General features: G+C 43.7%; 2 long non-coding RNA genes across 5 annotated transcripts in view; both read left to right on the top strand.

Annotated features, from left to right (window-relative positions):
• LOC145723890 (uncharacterized) overlaps window positions 1-10,852 on the top strand; it is a 1,084,435-nt gene that overhangs the window by 197,620 nt on the left and 875,963 nt on the right. The gene's annotated exons all lie outside the window — the stretch shown is intronic.
• LOC115937137 (uncharacterized) overlaps window positions 334-10,852 on the top strand; it is a 31,576-nt gene continuing 21,057 nt past the window's right edge. For both annotated transcript variants that reach the window (XR_014149276.1, XR_014149275.1), the window contains exon 1: window positions 334-492. This is a non-coding gene — a long non-coding RNA (uncharacterized LOC115937137). The remainder of the gene's footprint in view (window positions 493-10,852) is intronic.

Here is a 10,852-nt window from a genome sequence, read left to right as displayed (position 1 = left end):
TCACCGAGAGGGCGAGTCCTCCCGCTCGCCCGCCAGTCCCGTCCCGTCCCCTCCGACTGCCCGATCGAGCGCAGTCCCGTTTCCTCTGGACGGAGCCCGGGGACCCCAGCTCTGCCGGATGCCCCCGCCAGGCCCCCACCCCCTTCCCCGGCCGCCTCCCCCCTTCACCCTTTCCCCTCCCCCCCTCCCCCCAACCCCCACTGGAATGGAAAATACCTCCCGGGGCGGGGGGCGGCGGGGGCACGCCTCTCTGAAGGGCAGCCTACCGTGACCAATAGCAGGCGGGGCTCTGGAGGGGCGGGATTCCTAGCGGCCAATCCGGAGGCGTGTAGGTGAAGGCCGAAGGAGGGAGACAGGGAGCGACAGGGGGCTGGCCCGGGAGTCAGGGAGGTCCGGCCGCTCGGGTGCGCGCTGTGCGCGGCTGCCATTTTGGAGTCGGGCAGCTGAGACGGCGGCCGGGTCCGGCCCGGGGGAAAGGGAGGAGCCAGTCAGGTAGGAAAGAGGCTGTCACGTGGGGTGGAGGGGCGGGGTAAAGCGGGCTGTAGCCGGAGGGGAGGGGTCGGAGGCGGCGAGTCACGGGGGGGGGGGGGCCTGAGGGGGGGTCACGTGGTCGGAGAAGGGCCGGCGGTGGGCTTGGGGGCGGAAGGTCAACCTGAGGTGGGAGAAGGAAGAAAGCTTTGTCCCTGGTTTCAACTCTGTTAGGGAAAAGGAAAGGAAAAATGATGAATGGAGGGTGTGAGTGCCGGGTCGGAAAATGTGAATGAGTCTCCCTAGCTCCCTCCAGCATGGAACCACCCAGTCACTAAATTCCAAGATGCACGGGAAACTGGGCACTTCATTTAATTCACGTAGTCCCATCGCTACTCCCTGCTGTCACAAACGTGATTCACAGATCTGATGGAGGGGTGATTGTCCTCCACTTTTTGCCTGCACTTTATGTGGAAGGGCCCCCGCCCTAGAAATGGCTGAAAGGGTAAAAGCATAGTTGAGGCATTGTGACGCCAGCAGGACTCTTTACATCTGGCGTTTTAGAAACTGTGTCGTCATTCACTGGCCACTTCTGTGTTGGACATACCATGATCATGTTCCAATTCCAACGCTTCCAAACTTAAACAAAAACAAAACAAAACAAAACAAAAAACAACTTGCCCGTGAACCCCTGCCTAGCGCTCATCTGTATTTCAATTCATACTTCAAGTACAGGCTAAATTAAACTCCCTACTAGTACACTGAAAGTGCTCCTCTTAAGGCTACAGGTGACAGCCATGTGACCAAGTTCAAGGGTCACTTTTTAGTTCTTATTTGATCTCTATTGCAGTAAACTTGATGGACTACATCCCTCTTTAAGCTTTTTCTCCTGTCCGGTGCACCCCTCACCCAGTTTCCCTGAGACTATAAATCCTCAGATTGTTAATCTTACTAAATCTGTTATCTGTTGGCTCGTTAAGAGAGTCCCAAGAGCTGATCCCCAGTCCTCTCTTCAGTAGGTACATGGTCATTCTACCGCACACTACGTGATCTAACCACTTTAGTGGCTGAGTGTACCTTTAATGAGGTCCAGATCTGCATATGTAAGTGTTTTTGGACATCTGCACTTGAACCTCATTATCACCTATCCAAATCAGAACTCAAATACGCTCAGAAGTCCACAAAACTTATTCTTTCTCCTCTCTTCCTTATCTTCTTTGATAATGTCACCATCCAATCACCCAAATCCAGAACCAGGAACCTGGGTGTAAACCTCCATGCTTCTCCCTCACTGCTGTAAATTCCTCCCTTACCCTTTCTAACTTTGTCTTGTTGGTTATATTTACTAGATGCCCTTTCTTCTCCATTTCTACATCCACTGCCTCACCTGGGTCACTTATTCATTAAGCCACTGAGCACTGTACTATGTTCCAGGCATTATTTGAGAGCTCAGGATACAGTGGTGAACCAAAGTGACAAGGTTCAAGAATGGGGTGAGAGAAACAGTATATGAGTAAACTAATAAACGAACAACATAACTCAGGGGGTCATAAGTGCTATGAAGCTAAAAAAAACCACCACCACCACCAGCAACAACAACCAGGGAAACCTGTAAAAACCTAAATTGTTGCCTATCTCTTCACCTCAAATCCTCCCCACCCTCACCCCGTATCTTCTCATCCTTTCTTTTTATTCTTGAAGAGGGAGTGGCCCTGAGCCTTTCACCTGGAGTCTTAATTTCATTCCCGTTCATCTGCCATGACTTCCCTCTATATTACAGCTGCCTGAATATGAATCCCTCAACTAGAAGATAAGCTACTTTGAGGGCAGGGATCGTACCTTATACATCTTTGTGCCTCCACAGTGCCTTGGCTCAGAATAGGTGTGCACAAAATGAGTGTTAAATGGTGAATTCCCTGACACCTGAATCAGGCTGCCACAAAAGCATCTCCAGCCCAAATCAGAATGGGAAGGTCAGTGAACTTAGCTACTAGAGTGTAGTAGCAGGGGTGGGGTTATGAATGAGGTCACCTCCTTTGGTACCCTCCAGGCCTGGGCTTCCATGATGATGTGCCTGTGAGTGGCAGTAGTTGCTTCATAAACACTGTTTTACTTGACAGTGCCAAGTGCATGTGGGCAATTTAAAAGTACTCTTTGTTTCTGATGATGAGCTTTAAACCCAGAGCATTCTGGGTAAATTGCCAGGATAGGCCCTGCAGGAGAAGGTTGCAGTTGCCACTTCACTTTGTATTTCCAGGCCCTTGGGTATTGCACCCCAACAGGGAGCGAGATGTTGCCAGTTCTGTCATAGTCATTATAATTAAATCCAAGTTCTGGCAAAGGGCAGTGCATAATTATGAAGTATTATTATGGTTTTTATCATTATTAGGCACCCAGCTGCCCAGCCCAGGAAACCACAGTAGTAAAACACTGAGAAGCCAAGCTCCTCTCCCAGCTGGCATGAATCAAGACCAGGTGTATTGGCACACAGTCTCGCAGCTCCGCTCATCAAGATGAGACCTTCTGTCCCCTCTTTTTGGCAAGATACAAATTTAAATGAATGGAAAGAGGAAATGTGAAGAAGGACCTTTGCCACCACCTCTGAATCAAGTTCCTTTCTTCCCATCTCACAGAATGGTCTCATCTATGATTTATTGTGTAAATCTTTTTCAGCTTTATCCTTGACCTGCCAGCTTCCTAAACATCATTCCCCAAGGTCTACTGAGGATGTATTAGTTAGGGTGGGTTATAGAGTGCTTTCAAGAAATTTATGATATGGACTAACTAATTGAGAAAGTATAGTCAGGCTTGACAAGGCATCTGCCTTTTATTGAGCATCTACTCAACACCATACTCAGCACTTTCACATATGCTATCTGACCTAATTCCTACCACCCTGCAAAGTGGATTTCATTTTCCTCATTTTCTTCAAGGTCTCAAAGACTTAGCATATAACAAAACTGAGATTCCAACATAAATATACAGATTTGGTGATTGTATACTCATGGTGGATGTGTCCACACTGGTAGATGAATATAGGTGTCAGACTTCCCCTCGTTCTACTGAATTAAAAATGGGTATTTTGTACAAAGTAAATTTTAAGCTGAGCACTGAAAGGACAATTCAGAAGTGATGCTGAGAGAATGGTGCCAAATGAGGAAGCCAAATTGGCCATAAGCCTAAAATCAATCAATAAGGACAGATTTCTTGTTCAGCAATGTCATATTATATTCTTCAAGTACCTTTATTGTCTCAGCTACTCCAAATGGGGAAGTCACCCCAGGTGGTACAAGGGTGGGTTGGCGATGGAGGAGGGTGGTTTAGGGAGGGAATATGGTTTTGAATGGAGAACTCCCCAATGGCCCATAAACTGGCACATCAAGCACTGGTTTCTGGAACAGCCAAAGCCATGGCAGCTTTCTCTGCTGCCAATCACTTGTTTTTAACTTATATGTGTAGAACAATTTTCCATTCTCTTTTTTTTCCTAAAACAATTGATTAATAACTTTTTAAAGATTTTATTTATTTATTTATTTGAGAGAGAGCATGAGCGAGGGGGAGAGGCAGAGGGAGAGGGAGAAGCAGGGAGCCGGACTCGGGGCTCAATACCAGGACCCCGAGATCATGACCTGAGCCAAAGGCAGACACTTAACCAATGGAGCCACCCAGGGGCCCCTGATTAACAATTTTTAAAGACAATTTGTTTAGAACTTACTGTGTCATACAAGGCAGTTCACTTTTATTTTTAGTGCTTTTTAAGGGATTTAAGATTTAAAAAATGCACTCATTTTAAGTGTATAGTCTGATCTGTTTGGAGACATGTATGCCCTTGTAACCTATCATAATTGTGAAATAGAAATTTCCATCACCTCAAAAAAGTTCCTTTGTGCCTCTTTTGCATAAGAATTTTAATATAATTTGTATTTTATTTTTTTCTTTTCTTTTTTTTTTTTAAAGATTTTATTTATTAGAGAGAGAGAGAGATCACAAGCAGGGGAGAAGGGTAGAGGGAGAAGCAGACTCTCCGCTGAGCAGGGAGCCCGATGCAGGGCTCGATCCCAGGACCCTGGGATCATGACCTGAGCCAAAGGCAGACGCTTAACCGACTGAGCCACCCAGGTGCCCCTACAATTTGTATTTTAATGACTCCAAAATTTAGATCTCCAGTCAACCTTGCTTTCAAAGTCTAGGCCCATATTTTCAGCTACCTGCTTGACATATCCCCCTGGATGTTGCAAACAGGCACCTCAAACCAAGCATTTCTGAAAGATGAAGCAGAAGGTGCTTTATCTTTGCTACAAGAAAACCCCTACTTCCAATTCCCTTCTGAAATCATGTTTCTGTATTCTTCAGTTTGGTTGAGATAATCATCTACCAAGTCATATAAGCTAGAAATTTTTAAAAATAATCTTTACTTCTCCCTCTCTTACACCTCCCCAGAAGTGAGTCTTACTCACACAAACATTTTTAAATCAGCCCTTTGCATTTCCAGTATCCTCATTCAGACACTTATCTTGCTTGCACGATCACCAAAAAAACAAACAAAAAAACCCCTCCTAACTTGTTTCTTCATGCTCCAGTTCATCCACCAATCTGCCACTTTAATTTTCTTTTGAAAACCCAGATTTGACTGTTTCAATCCTTTGCTTTCAGGGACTGCCCAACTGCCTAAAAATGGCACTGAAAATCTTTCATGGTATGACCCAACCTCTCCATCTGGACTCCTCTGCTCCCTGCCACGTAGAGCAGGCTATCCATTTTCATCCCTCTCTGCTTTTCAACAGATATCGATCTGAAATATGCCTCATACTCCACCTGAAAACTCTTGCTTCCCTTTCACAGCCCCATTTATAAGACTTTTCTTCATGAAGCCTTCCCAGACCTCTCCAGATACAGAGTCTCTCTCTGCTACACTTGACCCCCATACCATGTTGCACATACATTCATCACACTGAATAGACATAATGGTGAAATGGAACAGGAGAGCTGAGTCAGAAGATCTGAGTCTAACTTAAAAATCTCATTCATTGCTTGCTGTGTTAGCCAAAGCAAATGACATAAGTTCTCTGAGCCTCAGTTATTTAATCTGTGAGATGGTACTAACAATAGCTATAATAATACCCTACCTCATAGGACTCTTGTGATCAAACCAGTAATTATAAACATGAACACAGTTTGCAGTATATGGATATTAGATGTTATAATTGCAAAGCTGTATCTTCTGATAGATTTTGAACTTCTTGAGTGCAAAACCAACATCTGGCCATCCACTGGACATGGTGTCTGGACCTACTCCTTGCCTAGACTGGTTTATGACAGAAGTTATCATTTTTGGTAGGATCCTATTCTCTCAATTAACTCTCTTAATACTATTTTCTACTATGTTTCTTCAAAAGCCAATCATGACATCCTCACTTCTTTTTATAATTGTTTATTGCCTTTTCAATTAAAAAGCTACATTAAAAGATCTCTAAGGAAAGAAATAAATATTCTATCCATGATTAATTTTAAGCACCTTCATTTATTTGACAAAAACTTTTTATTTTTTTTTATTTTTTTTTTTTTTTATTTTTTTATTTTTTTTAAAGATTTTATTTATTTATTTGAGACAGAGAGAATGAGAGAGAGCACATGAGAGGGGGGAGGGTCAGAGGGAGAAGCAGACTCCCTGCCAAGCAGGGAGCCCGATGCGGGACTCGATCCAGGGACTCCAGGATCATGACCTGAGCCGAAGGCAGTCGCTTAACCAACTGAGCCACCCAGGCGCCCCTTGACAAAAACTTTTTAGAGCCATTATGTGCCCAGCCCTGTTCTAAGCCCAGGTCATACAGTGGCAAACAAGAGACTTCACAGAACTTACGTTATCGTGGGGACAATAAGCACAGAGCAGCAAGTAAAGATGTTCATCTATACGGTTAAAGGTGCTACAAATAGAGCAATATGGAGGGCGGGGCGGATGTAACTGGAGTGGTCAGAGAAAGCCTCTCTGAGAAAGCACTGTAGAGCATCAGTGATGACACAAGGAGGCAAGCATACAAAAAGAAGGCGGGATAGCCTTGCAGGTCAAAGGAAGAGCACAGAGACCCTGAGACAGGAGCAGACGGAGTCAATATAAGGAACTGAAAGGCGGTCTGTGTGGAGTAGAGGAAGTGAAGGGCAGCGGTATGAGGCTAAGTCAAAGAAGCAGACAGGGGCCAGATCCCATAGGGCTTGGAAGTTCAGGTAAAGAGCTAAATGTTTATTCTAATTGTAATAGGAAACCACCGAAGGGTTTTAAGCAGGAGTGTGATATAATTTAATTTGTTTTTTTTTTTTAAGATTTTTTTTTATTTGTTTGTCAGAGAGAGAGAGCACAAGCAGGGGGAGTGACAGGCAGAGGGAGAAGCAGGCTCCCCGCCAAGCAAGGAGCCCAATGCGGGACTCAATCCCAGGACCCGGAATCATGACCTGAGCCGAAGGCAGACGCTTAACCGACTGAGCCACCCAGGCTTCCCTGATTCGGTTTTTTAAAGATCACTCTAACTGCATATGGAGAATATATTCTGGGGGCAGTAGGGGAGTGGATTAGAAGGTAGACTGGTTGTTTTGGGCCAGACCAGAGATGTTGGTAGTCTGAATTAGGGTGGTGCTAAGGATGATAAAGAGTAGTAGGTTTGGGGTATGTTTGGCAGTAGGACTGACATGACTTACTGACGGATTTAATGACAGTGAGGGAAAGACGTTAAAAAGGGCTCAGGATTATGGTCTAAGCCATTAGGTGGATAAAAGTTCAGTTTACTGAGTTCACACAGTACCTGTGGAGGCTTTGTGCTAGGCTCTGAGAATACAAAGACCAGTGAATAAGACAGAGTCCTTGGCCTCAAAAGCTCACAGTCTAGTGGGGAGGACTGCCTCCTGCCCTGGTGACTTCTGTAGGAGGTTTTTTGTTTTTTTTTTTTTAAAGATTTTATTTATTTATTTGACAGAGAGAGAGCACAAGTAGGCAGAGCGGCAGGCAGAGGGAGAGGGAGAAGCAGGCTTCCCGCTAAGCAGGGAGCCCGATGCGGGGCTCGATCCCAGGACCCTGGGATCATGACCTGAGCTGAAGGCAGACGCTTAACGACTGAGCCACCCAGGCGCCCCTGTAGGAGGTTTTTTTTTAAGATTTTATTTATTTACTTATTTAGAGAGTGAGAGGGTGGGGAGGAAGAGGGAGAGGGAAAATCTCAAGCAGACTCCGCGCTGAGCGCCAAGCCCAACATGGGGCTCCATCTCAGGACCCTGAGAATATGACCTGAGCAGAAATCAAGAGTCGAACACTTAACCGACTGAGCCACCCAGGCGCCCTGCTGTAGGAGGTTTTAAGCACAATTACAGAGCTACGTATAGGTTATGAGAGGATCAAGAAGGATTTCCTAGCCCAGTCTAGCCAAGTGAGCCAGGAGTCCTGCCTTCTTGGGAAGATAACTAGACTTTCTCAACACCTGTGAAATGTGTGCAGTAATCCACACTCTAGTATAACTTAACTCTTTATAAATAAAGTATAATAGTTGTCAGCAGCATCTTCCAGGGTCTCTGATTTGTTACTTCTTTTAAGAGGAGAGGAAAGGGGTGCCTGGGTGGCTCAGTCAGTTAAGTGCCTGCCTTCAGCTCAGGTCATGATCCCAGGGTCCTGGAATCGAGCCCTGCATCCCTTTCCCTCTGCCTGCTGCTCCCCTTGCTTGTGCTCTCTCTCTGTCAAATAAATAAATAAAATCTTTAAAAAAAAATAAGAGGAGAGGAAAGAATGCTACAGAGAAAGAGTCAGGATGCTTAAAAGAGTCAGGATGGATAGGCAAGGTACTCAGCTAATAAGAATGGAAGTCAGTAGGGTCTGGGCTTCTGCTGCAGCCCTCTGCTCAAAACCTACCAACAGTATGCCCTTGGTTGAGGATGGATTCAGGGTATTTTGTTTTGTTTCACTTTAATTGCAGCTGCAACTTCTTTGAAATTACCATATGACTCCTGAATAACTTCTCTCAAGCTTTTTTTCTTTTTGGTATTTATTTAATAACTTCTATTTGACCAGCTGATACATTCACATTTCAAAAATCCAAATAAGAAAGGATATAATGAAAAGTCTTATCTTTTCCTGCTCCCTCACCCAGTTCTCTACCCCACCCACCTGGATGGGTAGCAATAACTATACCGATTTTTTCTATGTATCCTTCTAGTGTTTCTTCACACAGATACGAGCAGTTCTTTTATTTCTTCTCTTCCAGCTTCTTACACAAGAGGTAGCCTACTTTATCCCCTGATCTGGATCTTGTTTTTCCCTCTAATAATGTATCTTGGAGATCTTTCCTATCAGTACTAGGTTTAAACAGCTGCATAGTATTACACTGCAGGATCTGCCATAGTTCATTTAACTACTTCCCTATTGATGAATCCTTGGGCTTTGTCCAGTCTTTGCTACCTATTACAAACAATCCTATAGTGTATAACCCGGCACATATGTCTACAGGTATATATAGCCTTAGGATAAATCCTCAGGAGTCTTACAAATCCTTTAATAAAATCTTCGAAAGGAATGTTCTGAGATAGTGTGACTAGGTTTCCAAATTAGAACCTCAGCTTTCCAGGCATTAACTCTCACATTCCATCAAGAGTAGTTCCTCATTTTCAGCCTGTCAATTATGCCTTTATATTTTTTCCAATAAGGAATTTAAAAAATATTTAATCTGCATCTCCTGCAACCAACCATAGTTGGCATGCTGTTTCAAAAAAAGAAGAAGAAAAAAGACTAAAATGCAGCTGAATTGTGCTCCAGTTAATGAATTGCAGGCTGTAGAAAATTTTTGATTTTTCTTCATTCAACATATAGAAGCATCTCTAGAGTGAAGTCTCAGGTGGGGATGATGGGTTAGAAGGTGAGGACTATAGGGTGTACCCTGCCCCAGCCAGCTCATAGTGCTACCCCAGCCTCAGGGCCAAATACTCCTTGGCCATTTTCATTAGCATCACTTTTCATTTCTCTTAGTAATTCTTCATTTTCCCATAGTTGCTTTTGGAAAATAGGTTTATAGTTTTGGTGAAACAGGCTTTGGTAAGTGTGCTTTATAACCAGGCCATGTATAGTAAGTATGCTATTTTTATATGATCCCCCCCAAAGACTTTTTCTTATTTATTATATTCCAGGTATATGAGATCAGGATGGAAAAATCCTAGGGCACTTAATTTACATGAGATGTTGGGAGAACATTTACCAATGCAGAAATATGCACAAGTGATGTGGCAGTGAGAAGTGCCATTTAAAAAAAACAAATATATATATATATATATCTGAAGAAGGTACCCCAGCCATAAAATTATCTTTCCACATAGTACTTCTCTTTAGTTTGGCTCCATGTAGGTGGAGGTGTTTTGTTTTTGTTTTGTTTCATTTTGTGTTTTTTTTTTTTTATAATTATAGCATGAGAGAAAGTATTAAAAATAAACCATGAAGTTGACAAGGTACAGCAAATAGCCATCCAGAAAGCTTTTTTTAGCTCTAAAGCTCTCTTCCTTGGGAATGACAAAAACTACAAATTGTAGAACTGTCTAATCTCTGTGAAGAGTGTCTAGTCCCAGCTCTAGTTGAAATTATCTTATATTTTTAATTTAATTTTATTTAAAAAAATTTTTTTTAACGTTTTTATTTATTTATTTGACAGGGAGAGGGAGAGCACAAGTAGGGGGAGCAGCAGAGGGAGAGGGAGAAGCAGGCTCCTTGCTGAGCAGGGAGCCTGATGTGGAGCTCGATCCTAGGACCCTGGGATTATGACCAGAGCCGAAGGCAGACACTTAACTGACTGAACCACCCAGGCGCCCCTATCTTACATTTCTAAAATGTCTCACATAAAGATTCTACAGTCTCCCTTTGGCCATTACTTTTTTTCCCCCTTAGCTGGCAAGACTTGGACTCTCTCTTTAGGATATAGTCAAAATTATTCCTCCCTCCCCTTCTTTCCCCTCCCTCTCCTTCCCCTCCCCCTTCCCCTCCCCCTTCCCCTCCTCCTCCTCCTTTATTTTTTATTTATTCTAAGAGAGTTAGAACAATTGTCAATTTTTAAAAACTTCTCTTTGGATTTTGGGTGGCACTGGGCTTTCCAGGTAGACAGTTGTATCATCTGTAAATAATAGTAAATCTTATTCATATTTTTGTTCTTTTTATATCAGCAGAATTCCTTATTGAGTGAAAAATAATACTTGCTGAAATTATTTGTTCATCCGATCCCTGAGTATCTGTAGAGAACATCCATTCTGCTGACTACACTCTCCTTTTGTTCTGGGGACTATGTCCTCCCTTACGCTCAGTCCCTGGGCTTGGGGAAAAGACTGATGTCTACACCCCCCTCCTTCAGGGGTGAAACATATGACCTTAGTC

This window comes from Leptonychotes weddellii, chromosome 10 (genome assembly GCF_054177405.1).
Source record: "Leptonychotes weddellii isolate Sample4059 chromosome 10, ASM5417740v2, whole genome shotgun sequence".
Lineage (NCBI taxonomy): Eukaryota > Metazoa > Chordata > Mammalia > Carnivora > Phocidae > Leptonychotes > Leptonychotes weddellii.
This window is presented reverse-complemented; position numbering and strand designations above follow the sequence as displayed.